The sequence below is a fragment of the Apteryx mantelli genome, chromosome 1, assembly GCF_036417845.1.
Source record: "Apteryx mantelli isolate bAptMan1 chromosome 1, bAptMan1.hap1, whole genome shotgun sequence".
NCBI lineage: Eukaryota > Metazoa > Chordata > Aves > Apterygiformes > Apterygidae > Apteryx > Apteryx mantelli.
The window spans coordinates 110,434,304-110,454,704 of NC_089978.1; positions in this window are offsets into that span (position 1 = coordinate 110,434,304).

The following is a 20,401-nucleotide window of genomic DNA, read 5'->3' on the forward strand; positions in this document are numbered from 1 at the left end:
CTCCAAATCTAGATGCTTTGGAATCATAGAATCAAGAAGATATGCTGTGGTATGCTCCTTGTTAACCTTCAAGGAAGGACACATAGTACATGCCAGATAGCATTCCTGGTTATGATCTGTCACTTTTCATTTCTCTTGATGTCTGCAGTACAGTATTTTCCTTTGTCCATACAGCAGAAACAGATATCCACTCTTAGTCTTTGGATATACTGAGCAACAAGCTATGAAACTCAGGTATTTGTTAATATATCCTGTTAATCCTGCTGTGTATGTCTGCAAGAAATGCTTTGTTATTATCCAGTTTCCTTATAATCACACTTAACTCAAGCCAGAGACAGGAAACAGGCAGATAAAAGCATTTATTTGTATCATCCAGAATAAACAACACGATTAAAAAGATGTAAGTGAAACAAAGCTCACAATCTATTTATTCTAAGATAAAATCAGGAAGATGTCTCACTTCCTTATCTGACTGAATATCTGTCCATTTTCACCATAAGGTTGAAGTCAGGATTTCAGCTTTGGTCTGTCTTGCACCTTTAGATGTCCTTTAACACAAGTTTATTCAGATGCTTCTGTCAGATAAAGAGCCTCCTCTACAGATTCTCCCAAGAGTCCACTTGGGACTTCATTGTGAAGTTACATCTGCTAAGCACAGTTTTCACAGCCAGGAATATTCAGTTCCCCTCTCTTAAAGATCTTACTAACAATGATACAAGGAAAAATACAATAACTTCTTCTATTGCAGAACAATTGCAATTGTTAATTATCATTGTCATTATGGATGATCTTCTGTTTCTATATTGCTTGTACCTTGTTCTCGAACCAAAGAATCTGGTAGGTATGTACAAATAATTGTTCCTGTTATTTCTTATATGAAGGTCCAGAAATCCATTATGATGGAGTTTGTAAAGCACTATGACTCCATAGAAATAATGTCATCTGATGACGTGGATATCAAGCATACTCTGTATCATTTACTTTTACCCAAATAAGTAAATTGTGAGGAATAGTTCTGCTAAAAAATAGTATTTTCCTTCTGTTGTTATTCTGTTTCTAGGATATTATTTACTTGAAGCTCTCTCTTCTAATACTGTCTGTAGGAAGGGGAAGAGTCAATTTCTAGATCAATCTGACATCAAGGTATCCTACTGCAGACTTACGGTCTTTCCCTCATACAATATTTGATAAAAGGATACAGAAGGAGATACGTTTTTTCTTTTAACAATTACCACTTTTGAGACGCTCTTTTAATCTCAAGTGTATAAAGGCACTAGCCACTGCAAATTGCTCAGAAGCAAAAGTAGGGGCAACTTCTACCAAGACAAATGGACAAACACATTAATGAACCAAATGTTTAGACATTTAGAAAAAAATAGGAGTTTCCTTCAGAAAAAACTTATCAACAGAAACACAAGATGACCTGCCAAGTACTATGCAGTCATCTAAAACATTTGTTATTGCCAGTGATTGACAGGTTTGATTCTGCTCAAACCATGAGTAAATTAAAATGCAAGTTATAATAGATAAGTGGATTAGGTAGAATCAAGAATATTATTGCTAAATATTTAATACTTTTCCATATTTTTCAGGTAGCATCTATTTGGACACAATCTTCTTCAATCTGTTATACAACATACATGTGTATACTTACAATTTCATAAAATACTTTTCATCATTAAAACCCTGTAGCACACTCCAATAGTGGATTCTGTCACAACAGTTTTCTAATTTTAACTCTTCTAAAAGTTAGTCTGATAAAAGTTCATTCCTCCTCAAACTTTTGAGTTCCATTATAATAATAAACAGTAGATGAAAACAACAGAGCAAAACCTGTTATCTAATTCTGGGTCCTTGTTTCTCCATGCCATATGAAAATTCAGGAAGCAACTCAGTAGCTCTTCAGATTGGTTTTGGTCTCCACAACACCTGGAAATTTTAAACAACTGACATCTGTAGCTCACAATGTTTCCTTCTCAACATATAGGAAGGCTGCAGGAGATCTGAGGGTGGTTAATACAGGTGAACAGCAGCAAATATCTTGCATTTAGCACTTTCTTCCATTTCAGCTTTGCAAAAAAAAAGACTGAAGCTAGTTCAGTACTATGCCTAAATTTAAGTATTAAGTACTACTGATGTCACTGGGACAACAGATAACTAAAGTTAACATCTGTTTGCATATTTTTTTGGCTTTGGGGCAGATTTTTTAGAATTTTGTACAATCAGGCACAGTACATGTATATAAGGTTTTGGTGAAGTTCCTACAAGAAACATTAAGTCTTTAGAAGATTGCCATTCCGATAAAGCAGTTTGAGAGCATATTTAGCATAAAGCATTACCAGAAAGTTACACTATAAAATACTGTCCCCTACAGCAAGATTCGTAGGGCTACAAATATCTGTAACAGTTACACTATTGTTTCCAACCAGTGTTTTCTTTTACAGAAGCATATCACATACAATGAAGTCTTTCTTGTGCTAAGAATAATAATAATGATTTTAAGGCAAACAGTCATCAAAGCTGAGAACGGTGAGGTAAATTCAGGTATGCATTTTATCTAGTTAGGACAAATAAAAATAAGAGCTAACTGTTTTTTACGAATGTTACCTATATGCCTGCTGTGTATATTTATGCAATCCAGTAGGTTCCACATGTCTAATTTCTGTGCCTGAGTCATTGAAAATCTGAATGGATCAAGCCCAAAATAATTATTTTTCATCATTTTTCTAGTAATCAGAAATATAAAATCTCAATAGTGAAAGAAGTAGATGAATCAGAATGTGAAATAGAAAGACAAATCATATTATTGACTTTTAAAGAGAGTTCTCCAATGAATTTAACAAGGGGATTATTTTTAAAATTACCATTATGAAATAGCCTACATGATGCCATATTCTGAAAGATGTTGGAAAACATTTTGGTCCTAGATATGTTTTTGCCATTTTGCTGACTTCCAACGTCTTCTTGTGCTAAGGTTATGAATTTGGAAGCTTCAAAATAGCTAGCATTAGATTAGTCATTTGATTTCATGAAAAGGCTTCTTTTTTGCCTATGTCAGACAGAACTGAACATCCCCATAAACCTTGGTTCTAGCAGCAGAGAAGTCAGTGCTGCCCAGTGCTAGCCAAACCGCTCCGCACCTTCCCTATCCCAGCAGCCAGGCCAAGAATGGCTAGTCCGTCTCGGACCCAGTTCTGCTAACCTTCTTTGATCATGACTTGTCCTGTAGCACTAGGGGAAGTGAAGGACTAGGGGAAGATTCATGGTGATTTCCAAAGGCATTGGATAGATCTCTCTGTTCTCTTCAGTAAGTTTCATGTTCTGTTGCCCTGCAAAAAAAAAAAAAAAAAAAAAAAACACTTTTGATTAAATCATACATCATTGAACTTCTTGAAAAAAAAGAGAGAATAACAAAATGTGTAGTAATTTTTTAAATAAAAAAACACTGATAAAAAGTGGTTTAGCCACTTTTAGTAAAATATTTAAGCAAAAAAGAAAAACATGCTTGGCTAAAAAAAGACATCCACTTTTCATTATTAGTATATTAAATTGTTGTTCATATATATTTTTGAGATATTTAAAGAAAAAGCTTTTACTGAATCAGTTTCATAAAATTTCTTCCTCCTTTGACTAAATTCAACTCCCATTATGATCCCAGTGTTAGAACTGATATGTATTAAGAAAGTGCCACATTTTCATAAATAGTTCATAGGCTTGTAAAAATATTATGAAAAATCATTTTGAAGCTTCTTAGAAGAATTCTGTTTTGCAGGATGTATCTGTAGTCTGTAATCAGAAGACTACCTGCTTGACAGGCACTTCTTTTTTGGCAAAGGGAGGGAATGGAAAGTGCTCAATCACTGTTGTGAATATGTCCTACTACCGCTGAGAAACAGCCAGAGCACAATTCTCTTAACAAGGTGCTACTGTTCTGCTATTTCAAGATATCTTATAGATACCAATGAAAATTTTGTACTGAGGAAGGAAACACAACATATGAGTGATAATGCAATATATGTATCTGAGATGTGAATTTAGGATACAATTTTGTTATTACAATAACAAAGAGTGTAAAATTTCATTATTTGATTCTAAATTCATTCATAGAGGACTGATACTATTCATTACAATGTTTCTTAAAATATGCTTAAGTTATTCACTTATTCTGATTCTCAAATTCAGTACACATGCAATAATGTTACATGCAAATCTGCAATAGCATTTTTACCTGGCAAATTATCTTAATGCAGTGATTCAATATGACAACACTATTCATTGCGTGGACTTACCATATTCATATTTTTCTACATCCTTTGAAACCTAGCATTATATTGCAGCATTATTTTAAATGCACGTTTGCACTTTGGTATCCAAGAAGGCATTCAAAATGGCAAACGTGTCATTGACAAACAATCCAGGCTGATTACAATACATTTTGGTAAGATTCATGTTGTTGTTTGTATCCTGGCAGCTTTATTCAGACATTCAGATTCACCTACTTAAAAGACGAATCATAGATGATAAAAATATGGTATGCACAAAGTTGAAGGGAACATCTATTCCAGTGAGACAGATAGCTCTTGATTCTGAAAAAGCAGAACCTGAACAATGTTCTGACAGGATCTAGAGAGCCAATATATTCTGAACAGTGACTAAGTGAAAATGGAACCCTCTTATTCAACATCACTGCTCCTTAAATATATTCGTGATTTTATCTGCTTGTTTTGCTGACAGATTGCTAGATTGTATTGCATCTTCTGCATTCTCAACAGAGTTGTTTACAAATTTTGAACTAGGTGCAACAAAGAAATTTTATCGAAGCAAGAGGATCACACAGAAGTTATTGAGTAGATAATCTGAAAGCAGTCTTACTGCGCAAGTATAAATGAGGCCAGCAACTGGCCTGCTGAATACTATTATTTTTGTGGTGTTGTGTTCAAGGAAAATCTTGGCTTAATTTCCAGGTGGTAAGGGCGAATTTGCAGGGCTGGCAGGTGGAAGGGAAAACTATTTTATTTATAAACTGAGCACATTCTACTTGTAGTTATGGGTAAAAAAAAAGCAGGAAGTAGGAAGTAGGAAGAGGACTTAGAATAGCAATACTATAGTTTAAGAAAATTGCCTCAGAAGCAAGAGAAAATTAAATGAAAACTGCTATACTTCTAGTTTAGGACCAGCCTCTGGCCATTATACATATACAGGAGATGAATTTTCAGTCTAGGTCCCTTTCTTTTCCTCATCCATGATAATATTAAAAGAAAAGTCTGGCTGTATCTGTACACATCTGAAACTAGGGTCCTAGGACTGTACTTCAAAATTTGAGACCCTCCCATTTGCATGGAGCCTCAGAGGTGCCACGCAAACATTTTGGCAGACTAGTGATAGACTATTCATGACAAATTAAGATGCTATATAAAGTATACTAGAGAATGCCTTTGGTATAGAGAGAGGCTTGTGGCTAGAGCTGTACTACATATTTTTTAAAGAGCTTCCATGTTTTGGACTCTGGACATTTCCATAAATGGAATCTAAAACCTTTTTTGTAGTTATTAACAAGGAAAAGGCTCAAGCTTAATTTTTTTTCATGTTGTCATGAGCAGAAGGAAAATACAAAAATACATTCCTAAGCCACTGATAGTAAATCCAAAACACATTACGATAAATGTTGATCTAACCTTAATAAGTTGGTATAACCTTATTCCCTAAGAGGTTTAGTATATATACACAGAGATTTCAGGAAATCAGAATGCTTTTCAGATTCATTACCCAGGATGCAGGATACATAAATTTCAGTTGTTACATTATCAATTTCAGAACATTGGCTTGATCCAATTTCAAATGACCAGCCAATACTTACTGGCTCTTCTTCATGGTGTCTCTCTCAATCTCTTCACTCTTGAGTTTTCTACTTTGCTTAAAGTAATAAAATATTCAGAGACAGCATTCTAAAAAAAAAAATCTATGGAGTTTGCTTTCTTAAGCAGTTATGAAGCCACTTAATAACAGTTTAATCTTGATCTTTTCATTACATCTTCCTTATTAGAATTTGTCATGAGATAAAAGCCTTACTAAATATCTAATGTTTCTCCCTACTCACAGATTTACTCACAGTCATAGATGGAAATTAGGTTGGTTTGATATAATTTGTTCCTGACAAATCCAGATCATCTATTATTCATCACATCATCTCCAAGATACTAACAGAAAATCTGGTTGTTTGTTTCCATGTTTTTTAAAGACCTTCATGACTGAACAATAACTCCCTAGTCCTTTCTCCCACTATTTTTAAGATATGAACTAAGTGTGTGTTTTTCTAGTATTATGGAATCCCACCTACCCTCTGCATGGTTTTCAAAGGCTATGTCAATATTACCAAGTAGAAAATAGCTGATATTATTATTATTAGGCAGCACAATGAATTAGGTTTGGATCTATAGAAGCAACAACTGAGTCCGAGCCACTCTAATTTGTAATCTGAATTGCCTAGGATGACATTAGCTGTACTTTCAGAGTGCATATTTCAGTTTAGTTCCATTTGAAAGGAATCCACTTCACACGCTCTAAGATCATTATGCTGTCCGAAATGAAGTGCACTCAGGGGATCACTGGGAGATTCACTTCAAAAGCTCATTCATGATGTAAACTAAAGTACTAATGCAGATGCAATCACATTCTAAATATCTCTCCAATCCCAGGCCATTTATTATTTGGCATTTTCTGCTTTCCTTGACATGAAAAATTTTTTTTCCAGTTAAAGTTTTGTTGAAAAATTCTGCAAATTCAAGTTTTGTAAACTCAGTAATTTCTAAAAAAAATAAAAAATCACATCACATTGCATATAGTTGCACTAATATGCAGCAAAATGTAGCAGTGACATATAAGGAGGCAGGTAAGTATTGCACATGATACATGCATATTTAGTTTACTAGGAAACAGAGAGGAAAAATAACTTGATAGCTGAACTGACATTTGTGCCCTAGCTAAATAGGCCAAATAGATCTCCAAGCATTTTGATTGCTCATTGTACTCTTGGGATTATATACTTTTTTACAGTGAACATCTCACAATTTATCCCTAACACATGCACAATAAACAGCTGCTGAGCTTCTTGGCATTGCTGATGTGCTGTGTATGCGCCTCTCTCTCAAAGATAAGCAACACATGAGGTTCATATTGTTCCTGCTCTGCATTTTCATTTTCTGCCCTACTAGTCAGTGTTCCCAAAACAGCTTTAGAAACCATTAGATTTACAGACAAAGTGATGCAACTCAAAAACTACTTTATTCAACGGAAAAATTTGATTGTTGTGATGACACTTAACAATATCTATTTCTCTGTGCTTTGTTAACAGAACCGGAATAAATGGTGCCAATCAAATCCTCTTTCTTGGAAGTCGCCCTCAACTAAATGAGGCAATACAGAACAGAGTATGTTCTACTTTTACAATCAAACATCTATTATGAGTGAATCCAGAAGCAATATGCATACGTTAGGAATTAATCGCTCCTTATTAACCAATGTTATTTTTAACATCCAAGACCAGCACAGTAAGTGGATTTTATCTGGCATAGTTTCTGCTTGCTGAACAAAAGAATAGACTTAGTTTAAACAACTGCTTCTTAGCTAAGCATCGCTATATTAAATATAATATTGCTATTATATTTGCAGTTTGCTTTTCCTCTAAGTGTGATGTGGTCTAGCATTAAAATGGATTCAGTGAAACTACACCTTGAAACAAGATCCAAATCTCTTATCTAGAGCTATGAAAAATCTCTAGTATTAAAGTCAAGAGGCTTTTAACTGGCTGTCTATTCATCTTTCAGTCCTCTGTCCAAATAAAAAGCAATTTCTAATCACATTGAAAATCTGTATATTAGAAAAGAAAAGACTCTGCTTCATGAGAATACTGTTCTTGGAGAAATGGAATCGAAGCTGAATCAGGAATTCACTACATCACAATAAAGCAGGAAACAAGCATATTGTTTTGATTGCTGTTCCTAGTCTATCAAGCTATAAAAAAATGCTACAGATGTGGTATACACACCTATGAGAACACATGCATATGCATAGTCATTATTTTTATCTTTCAAAAGATAAATAAATAAATAAATAAATATTTGTCCTCTTCAAAGTTTTGCACTAGTATTTCAATAGCTTGTTAGGGTCAGGTATTAACTCTGGGCACCATCTAAAATCAGGTAGTACGCTGCTTTTAAATTCTTGAGCACAGGAAACAAAGGAGAAATGTTTAACAACTGCTGCTTTCTGTACTGGGTGCTGCTTCAGAAGCTGAAAAGGTTCTTTAAGAGAATCAACACTATCAGTGGAGCCTGAGAAGATGGGAATCATGAGCATACAGTTTTTCCTATTTGTTAGGTCATACATTAGAAATGTATTGTGGAGATTCATAAAACATATATTTCTCAAGGAGCCAATCAGAGAGTGTCCTTAAAGAATATGACAAATGCTTTGCTTGCAGATTCTCAGTGTTCAAAATTTCTGAATCCTGACTCTTCTATGACAGTGAGGTTGATAATCTGTCTGATATGTCTGTTTCCCTTAATACTGATTTATCTTCTTAGAAATGCTACTTTTTTGTCGGTAGACTTTTCTCAGGTTGTTGGAGAAAGACAAGACCTTCAGCTCTTACGTGAATTTGTATTCTCTTCCACCAAAGGAGGAACAGTGAGGTATTTCCAAATATGGAAAAACTCTCCTAATCACTGTAGATGCTCATTAATACCATATGTTTTTGAGCACCATCACCTTCTACTACCTGTTCAGTTGATGCCTTTTTTACAGTTATTAAAAGTGTTAGAAAAAGTGACTGTCTGGCACATGAACAGTGTTTTCAAGACTCATATTACAGCACAAAGAGTTGATGAACCTGACATGTAGCTAGATGTTGTTTAAAGGCTTAGCTCTATTTAATGTTTTCAATTTCAGTGAGTTTGCCCCATGCTCCTTTTTCAGATACAGTCGGAAAACTAACATAAGGATTACCAACCATCATTGATTTAAGTTTTGAGTAATCTTTCAAGTTCTACCCTATCAGTAATGGATTTTCTTTGAGAAAGAGTAAAAACATAAAAGGTTTATCAGCTATTGCAGAATCAGCTTGGGCTGCTATAGTCAAAGATGACATACTCAAGTAACAACCATGAAAAAAGTCTGTAATTGCCCTCCAGATACATATCAACTAGTGGATTATAAAGAATTTAGCTATGTGAATCCTGAACACCAGACAGAAGTTTGATGTAGAAATAAACACATATAAATTCAGAAAAGAGACACCAATATGAAATAAAATTTTAACTTGTGGGGACCCTTTTAAAATTTACCTAGAGTATCCTCAGAATTTTTCTTAGTTTTGACAGAAGTTCAGCTCACAGATTTCGCTGACATACTGGGATAGTGACTGTAACATGCAAAAAAAGGAGGCATTTCAGATCTGAGCAAAGACAGGTCATTAACAATTTACCAGGTTCTTTCTCTAGGGGCAGTTTGCTGAAAACATGAAACACCTGATACTGGCAAGTGCCAAAAGATGACCAGCTTCTGATGAATTATCTAATCCATAATTTATCTCAATTATATTAGAGACAAGTGACCAAGACTTACAGTAATTGTGTGTCATATCAGGGGAAGGTAGGATGTCTGAGTGACTACCTTCGTACACACACACCCACACACACACAGACACTCCGCTGAAAATTGTAAACTTAAGTTACTTTGTGACTTTCAGTGTATGCAAGCACAACAAAAGAAGAACCCTCTTTAGTCTCCCAGGACTACTTTGATCCTTGGATCTGGGTGCTCAAAAATTACTGAATATAATTGCTTATTTATTCTCTGCCCATTGCAGGTGGGAAATAGTCGATCTTTTGTCTTTCTGTAATAGTTATATTTCGGAAGATTTATTGTGTTACCACATCAGTAATTTACTCTTTTCACAGGGAAAGAATGAATCATGGAAAGAACAATGACGGGAATAAGGATGCTGAGTGAAGAACATCACATGAAGCAACTCCCAGACCAATACACTTATGTATCACATCCTGCTCAGGGAAATGCCTGAAGTCACACTCTAGCAACCTATGTTCATGTTCAGGCATTTCACTGCTCTGAGGAGCTTTCTAAAATAATTTATGTATTGTAACCTGTATTTGAATTCTTGTGCAAAACATTGTTAATGAGATTGTACATCGATTTGTGGAAGGCTTGTTTTTTGGGAAAAGAAAGGTGAAGAAACAGTTATCAATCACCCTGCCTCTGTGACATCTCAAGACAAAGAAATGATGGGTGAAACTACAGGATACTTGATTAAATTTCCAACTCAAAGCTCCCACTTCATGAGGGAAGGAAATTCATAGAGTTTGTTGTTATGATGGGGATATGCAGCTCTTCATGAGAGTCCAAATCATATTCATCTGATTCATTCCACTAAAATCACTATCTTAGTACCTGGCAGGAATAAAGCATGATATAGGCCTAAGCTAGAAGAAGGGTTCACTCATGCCCTTTGGAAGAAGGTATCTCATGTCCTTTCTTGGATTATGCATCAAATTCTGTGCAGGAAGTAGGATGATTTTTCACTGAAGTTAACCTACTGAGATCATAATTAACATAGTAAATGATATTCACTGAAGACAGTGTTATCCACTTTTACATATTTCCTGTACTCATTGCTATGTCACAGTGAAAAATATCTCAGTAAACTGTTAAGAATATATGTAGCTTAATTAACATAGTACTGGCATCCTTTGGTTTTTTTTATTTGTGAAGTTGCATGATATATGACTATATATGTTATATAATATGATCTAAGCAGAACATATGAGAACAGACATGACAAAGAGAAAGTGAATAAAGCATCTACTAAGCAGAGAATTCCAAAAGAGAAAAGGCAAAGCCATATTCAATACACTTAAAAATATATATGGACGTGTATACATATATATATATGCATATTCATCCATATTCTAATTAATTTTATAATATTTGTGAATTGCTTGATGTATGCTCCATTTATTTGATAAAGTCGCAGACTGTTTAATAGCACATTCTTCATTGTCTAACCTCGCAGCATACTGTTACAAGGACCCCGCTCCATGTAGAAGTATGGAGCTAGAATTGACACAAACAGTATCTGGATTTCCCTTCTTTGAGCTGATGTTTTAGAGGATATTTCTGTGACACTTATTCTGTTTATAGAACACTATATTTGCCATGATTACAAACCATTTTTTACTGCTAAACCGTTCTTTGTGAATTACTGAAGTGACAGCACAAAAAAACTTAAAGGAATATCCATTTAGGATACTGGTGACTTCAGATAAGATACCATCTATTGCAACCCACACTGAAAAAACATGATAGTACTCATGACTTTAGATAAGATTCTACATGAGTATTTCTTAGATGCCTAATAAATTAGGCATGGAGATAAACAGAAAATGGGATAAAATGGGTTAAAACCATGGATTTATCTTTGATAAACTTGTTAACTTGAGATCAAGCGTAGAAAACATAATTGATTTTATTGACAAGGGAAAAAGAAGCATCTTGTTAATGAAATCTGTTGAAGGCACAAAGTCAGGAGCATCATCAACACAGAAGAGGATTAGAATGTCATGCTGGAAGAAGCAGGAAACTTTAAGGACTGGAATAAAAGAGAATTGATTAAATTTAGTAGTACAAAGTACCATATTACAAGGATTAATAAGATTTCAGAATTCATGGTAAAAAAATTAATCGATAGCAATTACAGGAAGAAGAAAAAGGCTTTTGTACTGAACATAGTTCAACCTTGCATTATCAATATGGTCAACCATGAAAAATATACAAATGCAGCACTGTTTTTTATCTATCAAGACATTGCTAAGAAAGGGAGGGAAGTGTTCCTAGTTCACCTCAGAGACTTCTACAAAATGACAGCATATACATATTTCTGATCAACCACATCCAGGACAAATTGTGTCAGACCTGAACATTTGCAGATAAGAACTGACAGTATGATAAGAAGACAGGATAGCCTATCTTACTAGGAAATACTAGAAGAATTTGACTTCTTGAACACAGCTATACAGTGCCTGAGAAGGAGTGCAAATACAATTTTGAAGCAGAACAATACTAGAGAAGCAAAAGAGCTCATTAAACCAAAGGGCAAAAAAGAATGGCTATAAACTGTCCTGAATTAATTCAAAATTAGAAAGAAGCTTCCAACTAGCAATGGAGGAAGGGTCCAGTATAATCTTTAAAAGGAGTAATAGCGTAAAAATTTACAAACTACTCCCCCCAAACAATTGAAGCTTGCAAAATTTATGAAATATATTCTCAGACTTGAACGTCTTTGATAATAAGGGATAGGATAAAATAGTCCCTTAAATCTCCTCTATTCCTATGTCTTCTACTGAAATACAGAATACTCTTTTTTCCTCCTCTTTACAATTTCATATTATTTCTTTATTTTAACAGATTTTAATAGTGTTGCTAGATGACAGGTGTCTAATTTAGAAAAAAAAAACAAATGAAGTAAATGGGTTTTTTTAGTTATGAATGTTAATATTATCAATAGAACAGAGCACTACCAACCAAGTACCAACTAAAAAAAGGAAAAAGAGTTCTCAGAGATGCTGTTTTCAACTTCAATATTTATGAGACTCTTTTTGCCATGCCAGATGACACAAGCCAAAACTACTCTTTCAGCTCAAAGAATATACTGTGCCATTTCTCAGATCAATTGCCAAAAGATACTAGTACACTTTGGTTACATATCTGACTGCTTTTTAGGAGCTTATTCTTTGCAATTACTATTCTTCCTATAATGAAGTAGCAAGAGCTACAATTTTTCTTGGGGATGTATGCACACCATCATTTCTTAACAACATACTAAAAAACTACATAACATAGATATATAATTAAAGAATTTGCACGGTCCAGCTATTCTACTTATAAAAATTAAATATTTATAGCTGCCTGTTTCTTTAAAAAGAGTGAGAGAAAGAAAGCACATTACAAGTAGTATTATGATTTGGCAGATTTACATACTTCAGGTAGCAAACTGATCTCCAAAGATTGTAGATTCAGCCTGATTTTTCCAAATTTGATTTTAATATGTATATTTCAGCCAACTTATGTAGCTGTCACTGAATGTTAACTATTACAAGTTCTTTCAGACTTTCATATTTTTATTGAAAAAATCTGCAAATAAAAATGGATTTCAACTTCATTTTCTCTTCTGAACTTTCAAATTGTTATTTCCCCGGAGTTTAACAGGAATTTATAAATGGCAACATCTCAAAGGTAGAAGGTAATTTCCCATAAGAGCCAGCTAATTTATAGCTTTCAGCACACCAATGACCCTTGCAATTTGGCAGTTGCTTCATTAATTCCTCTACACCTGCTCCATCTATCTTTAGAAAAATAATAAATAAAAGGTACAATTCATTTACACTGCATTCACTCCTGAAGTTATTTTAAAAAAAGCTGTCTTACAACTTTCTACCACAAATTCTAACTAATTCTGTACACATGAGGGGAACAAAATTGAAAATAGCATGGCAGATTGATATTACTGGTGGGTCACTGACACAGACAGGAAAATCTGAATTCATCCCTGGTGTAATGTTACTGAAATTGATTTACACCAGGGATGCATTTGGCTTGAACATATTGAAAGCACACATTTGAAAAGGAAGTTCTATCTGCACTCTGGGGTTTCCATTCTCATGTTATATATTCAAACCCCCAAGTCACTTCAAGTAATACAGAGAGTTCATTTCCAAAAAGAAAGATGTACTAATGCACTTTTAGTTTCTTCCTTGCTGAGCCAAAGAAAAAGCTACATTCCACAGAAAACAATAAAGAAAGTGACTAGGAAAAAATGTTTGATTTCTTTAGTGAAAAATAGATACCTTCCAACTTTTTTTCCTCTCTATAAAAGAAAAAATTTTAATTTGTTTACACCTAGCATCAGATATTTCAAATTATATACATAAATTTGATGTAATTGTTAGCATACTATATATCAAAATTAAATTATAATTTGTTGAATTTATCAATGACCATAGTTTTATTGTCATGAGATAAATTTGATGAAGTGTATGCATAAAAAATGTAGTCACTCTTGTCTAGGATATTCAGATATACTTGTAGCTTTCATTAGGGAGAAAATTATTTATAATTACTTGGATAGAGGTAAATTTTCTCCAGTTTTTGGTAAGCTTGAAGTAACTTTCTTTTTTTGCAGACTGGAAAATCTCAGCTTTATTCAAAAGAGCCTCAACTTTTCAGACTGGCCAAGAAAATATTGAAATCAATCTGTGCTTAGCAGTGTCACATTGTCTGGCATTACCCCCTGCTCCCCCTGCCATGACAGGCTTAATTGGTATATATCAGCACAATCTTATTATCTAAAAATTTACACAAGCTGAGTATTCGGCCGATGTATGAAGTGAAATGTGGACATACAAATATTAGCACAAGTCCCTCCAACTATGGTTCCATACGGGTCTTCTAATGACGTTACAAAATGTATTCAGACATACTTGGATTTAATCCTGTGAGGACACTGAAACACTTTAAACCAATCAGTCACAGAAGATCACAGGTTTTGATCTGGAGACTAGTACCAAGAGATCTCCTGATAAAAAATGGGTAAACCTTTATTACTGAAAGGTCTATAAAATGTGAACTTCCACTATTGAAGTAACAACTATTGTAAGATAGTAGGGGTTTTTTTAAATAAAACTTTGATGAAACTAACAGTTACCATATCTCTTGGCTCTGAACGACTGATTACAGAGAGTTTAAAAAAACCTGAAAATAGGAGAAGTTGCAAAATTTTGTATTCAGTTATGAAATATAATGGCCACAGATTTTCATCTGCAAAGAGTAGGAAAAGCTTTCAGAATCTTGCTTTCTTTAGTTTAGAAAAGAGATAAACAGGGGAGAGTATTTTAGAGATATAAAAAGTCATGAATAGTAAAGAAAACTATAATGTCACAAATATTTATTCTTTCCTGATAAAGGGGGCTGAAGCAGACAGCAACAATAATTTAAAATAACACAAAAAGTTTGTTTCATTTGCTTTTAAAAATGATTCATAATAAACATGTGAAATTTGCTTTGCAAGATACAGAGTTCTTCTTGGATTCAAACAGCAAAAACATATATAGGTCATTAAAACGCAGAGAGTTGCATTGGATAAGTTGTCTTTAAAGCAAGAACATACATCCTTTATTTTTCAGAAATAAATCTGACAGAAGATGATTAGGGTTTTGGAAGAGACTGAATTTAAATTAAAGTGTTTCGTAAGTTTCTGCTCTCACCGTGTGCTGGAATTCTTCAGTCAAATTTGTTAGTGCCCTGTGTCACCTCCTGACTTGTCCTGTGATTCCTGTATCCTGTAGCACATCACTTTCTTCCACAAGACAAACTTCTAACTGCATTCTTTGTTTCAGAAGAGCAACATAGTGCTCTGATTTGGCATTGCAGGTCCTTTGTTTTTAAGGAACTAGTTTATTTTTCCAGAAACAAAGTTCTGCTTTCTGCTTATCTCCTTGGATAAGTTTTTCCACATTTTTCAAATGAGCTGGTCTCAGTAGGATATTTAGGGGAAAATATTACTCTTGCATTCTGAATGGGAAAAGACTATTACTGCAGTTATAGAAACCTTAAGGAACAACTTTTTTAAAGTTGTTTGGCTGTCTGATAATCTTCATATGCTTTGTGGTGGATACTGAATCAAAACATTCGATAATCAAAAGTCAGAATTAGAGTAAAGAAACGCTTAGCTAAGCTGAACAGATGACCACATCAGTAAGTCATGTTAGGATCACTTTTATAAATTAGAAGAAGCAGTGAAAAACTTTTCCAATGTTTTGATATTCTCAAGGAAAGGATTAGAATCCTCAGGAAATAAATAAGTCAAATGAATTTCAAAATATTATTGATTGGGTCCCCTCAACCAGGTAGAACTTTATATAGCTCATCTGTGCTTCAGATTTTAAGTATCAGATTGTGGTAAGTCTAGAGCAACAGTTTGGAGAAGATTTATCATTCTACTAGTTTTACTTGTTAAAGCAAATGCAAAACACTCCTAAAAAGTAAGCTGAGTAAGTTGTTTCTTCAGTCATAGTAAAATTTCAACATAATCGATGATGGTTCCACTATTAATAACAATAAATCGAGCCAAAAGAGTGATGAAGTAAGTCTCCTATAAGTTTGATTCCGTTGTTTTTATAAAATAGTGTCAAATATCTTTTGCTGTCTCTGCCATAGCAAAATACTTGAAATGCAGCTTGTTTGCAAAAGTTCCTGACAGACTCTGGCAGGCATTACTCAGAGCCCAACCAGAAAGATGTGACGGTAGCACAGTTACGGCTGCCTGCCCATCCACATAATGGCTCTTCTGCTGGAGTCTCCTCCTGTGATCCCTATACCAGCTGGATCACTAACACCCTTGGAGATATGCAGCCGTGGAGGGGCAGATGCTGTTTGCAGAGCTCCTCTTCCAATGGTTTCTGCTATAGGAAATAGCTATAAAGTACAGATAATATCAGTTAGTCAAATGTGCCTGGGAGATATATTTCTCTGTCCTCTGATATGTCTTGCCTACTGCCACTTCCTTTTCAGCAGTCACAGCTGGCATCTGGCAGGATAAAGAGAAGCACAAGCTCGTTGACCGTATGAACTCCCTCTGCCAGTAGGTCTGTGATAATGGAATTTGGCAGAAACTCCAGTATAAATCAAATCCATTATTTTAAACTACTGCTATATAACTCTCCAATTTTTTTTATTGTCTCTATTGAAATATAGGAAAATGAAGCCTTTATTATGTTCTCCATGAGACTGTATGTACATAAATTATCCCAAGTGCAACTTTTGCCTAGGTTGCTGTTTTTTCAGCAAAAGTTAGTCTTTTTCAACAAAATTACCAACAACAGTATTTCCTAACTGTACTCATGCTATTTTTCTCTAAATATAGAAGACAATAATTAGCCTTTGCATGGCACATTCTCAGAACTGCTCGGTGACATTAAAGCAAAATTAAGTTTATAACGTGCACTTTCTCAATCTCAGATGTTGACTGAGGATCTAGCTTGTTTCTATCTAAGCTAAACACAAAGAGATGAATGTCTTTTTCTTTCAAAAATTCTGAAGAAAAGAGAGAGGAAGAGGGAGAGGGGAATGCTGCCATTGTTGGTTATGATTTTCTTTGGCTTTTATTAAATATCTTTGAACTGGTTTTCAAAAATGTTATCTTATGGATTTTCAATTTTATAAAGTGGGGAAGTCATTGGTAGGAAATATAGGGCTCTGTTTACAGTTTAAATGGGTTATATCCTTTGTTCCAACTTAAGGGGCCACAATTATTTGGCAAATTTTTACAGACTCCCTCTAGAACAAGAGAATAAGATTATATCTGTAAAGGTCAGTACAGAAAAAAAGCATTACTTATCTGTACCTTCCAATGTTGGTTATATTTTCCCAGCTGACCACAGACTGCAGAGAGCAGCTGCTGAAGTTGGGTGCCTAGATTGGTTGGAAGAAACGGAAAACACACTGTTGCTCTTTAAAGACTTATCTTGGAATTGACACTCTACTGAGATGTACATTGAAGTTTGAATTTAAGAGATATGGTGGGAGTTATGAGAGGAACACCTAGGATTTTCCTCAAGTAACTTTTGTACTACAGAACTGAGGTACAAATGTTCAAAGGTAATGTTCTGCCAGGAATATCTATGGGTTTTTTTTGTAGAATGACGACTTGAAAGAAATTTCCAACAACTGGGTAAACAATGGTGATGGGTCAGATAATTTATTGATAAATTCATAGATAAAGCATATCAATGAAAGAACCTCTAATGAAAGAAACATGAAAGTTTTCCAAAAAAATTGGACCATCTTATCAGGATAACATCTTGATGGACTTTGTCAAAAATCCCAAATGCCCATAGTTTTACAAACACCTATCACCTTTTAGAAAGGCTGCAAGATGCATCCCATTGCAAATTTCACCAAGTCCTCTCTCCCTGTCCATAAAGGCCTTCAAATGCGGTAGCAGAGGCCTGTGACCAAAGCAACGGGGACTGTCAAAGTCAGAGGGCTCGCTGCAGAAAACACTTTTTGTTTCAGTAACAGTTTGTCCCTGGTGCCGCAGTGCAACACCAGGGGTGTGGCACAGCTGCCTGCCGGGGAGGAGGGCGGCTTAGGCCCGGCCCCGGCCGCCCCCAGCCGCCCCCAGCCGCCCCCAACCGCCAAGGGCGCCACCAGGGGTCGGGTGTGGTGGCAGCTGCCGCGGCAGGGGAGCCGTGGGGCGACGGGGCTGGGCAGGGGTCCCTGGGGAGTCTGGGGGGAGGCCTTGGGGCAGCCCCCTGGCGTTCAGCTTTGGCGGGGGAGGCGGCAGGTCCTGCACAGCCCAAGGCCGGGCCGCACCATGCCGGCTCTGGGCCTCCCCCCCGCGGCGGGGCCGGGGCTCGGGCCGGGGCCGGGGCCGGGGCTCGGGCCGGGGCCGGGGCTGGGGCCGGAGCCGGGGCCTGGGCCGAGGCGAGGCACAAGCCACTCCCGGGCCATGGCCTCCCCGCAGCACCCAGAGGGAAGGGGGCCCTCTCACCTGCACCATCTCTGAACCGGCCCTGAGCCCCGGTGGCCAAGCCCCCAAGAGTGGCGAGGGGCTGAGGTGCCCTCAAGCCCTTAGAAACAAAACCTGCTGAAATATTTAATATAGATGTGAAAACAGTGCTGGTTTCCAGTGGTATTATAAAACACAAAATCAAAAAGCTACTGAGGGTCCTTTAAAATGTCTCAGCTAACTTAAAACATAAGCAACTCTTCTCTTACTCATCCTCAGCTATTACTTCCTAAATTTACCACTTCATTTCTCGGTTTTACTATCCTCAACCAATTCTTTGAATTGTCCTTGACATAACTTTTTGTTATGTGTGTACTTGTATAGATACCACATATGACTTGATTTTGCTTCGGTGGGAGCAGTCCAAAGACTCAGTGAGATTCAGCTTATGAGGGCTCTAAAAAGTATTTCACAGTATGAAATCATTCATGTAGCATATGGCTTTCTAAAGCAGGAGATAAATCCAAACAACTTTTATATCACTCAGTGTTTTAACCAATGAGACCATAAAATGGAAACTGAAATCAGCTTTGATGTTATTGGTTGATTTTCCCCTGCCTGATGTGATGCTCCTCTGTGAATTCCATAGGTCACCCCAGATGGTCTTTTGTAAGTGTCTCAACACTGGATAAGTTTTAAAGCACTTTAAGAGACAAACAGTCTTTTACTTTTTTATGCATGCTTTCTCCTAATGCATTGCAAAATTATATAAAAATAATAAGGGCCATTTTCTAAGTGAATTTAGTAATATCAGACCAGATTTGCTTTAATCACGCTTGTGCAATCATTAAGAAATTTTGCCCATGAATGTAAGTAAAAGTGAACTGTAATATCAATCTTACAATATCTGTCATTACATGGATGGATGTATAATCACAAGAAAAGGCTAAAATTACGCTCAGGATGGGAGATTTTATGCCAACACCTCTTGAACTTCATTGCAAGAAAGCAAACAGGAGTGTTTTAGGACTATAGCTTTGTCGTTGTCACCTATTTTGTGATCTGTTTCTCTATGATACAACTTGAAATTAACACCATTATTGCATTTCATGTATGAATATCTATCAAATGCACACACATATATACTCTGAATCAATCACTTTTAAAACCAAATTTCTATTGAGAAGGTCTTTTTTTCTTGAGCATCTCACCTTTCCATTACCAAAATCCTCCAGTTTAGGGCAGATCCTTCCTGACTACTTTACTCACATGGATATTTCTGTGCAATCAATGCAACTGCATTTCTGGGCATGGTGCGGATGATTCAGTCTTTTATGCTTCTATAAACCTGTGATATGCAAAGAATAAGCCATATTATATTCCTTACATCTAACCATAAATCCCCATAGGTTGCTTAAGAAATTCTGCCTAAAAAACTGCTGGATGGATGGAACTCATAAAGTGTGGTGCTCTGTCTCTTTTGCTATAAATAAAGGATTGACTTCTTTTTTCTTCCTAAATGTCTTTATTAGAGTATTTTCTACCACATGGTATTTGGGATTTATATCCTTATTCCCTCAGTGTCTCATATTTTTAACGTATTATGGTATACAGTGCATTAATATACTTAATAGAAATGTAATCCAATTTAAAACATATGGAATAAGTGACAAGTCATATATTCATAAATGCAAATCTATTGAATTTGTTAGCTAAATTCCACAGGAAATTCACTGCTTCAGCATCTGATGGTTTAATTAGATCTAACAAGTGTCAGGATAAACATTTCTTACCTCTAAGAGGACTAAAATGACTCTAATGTTG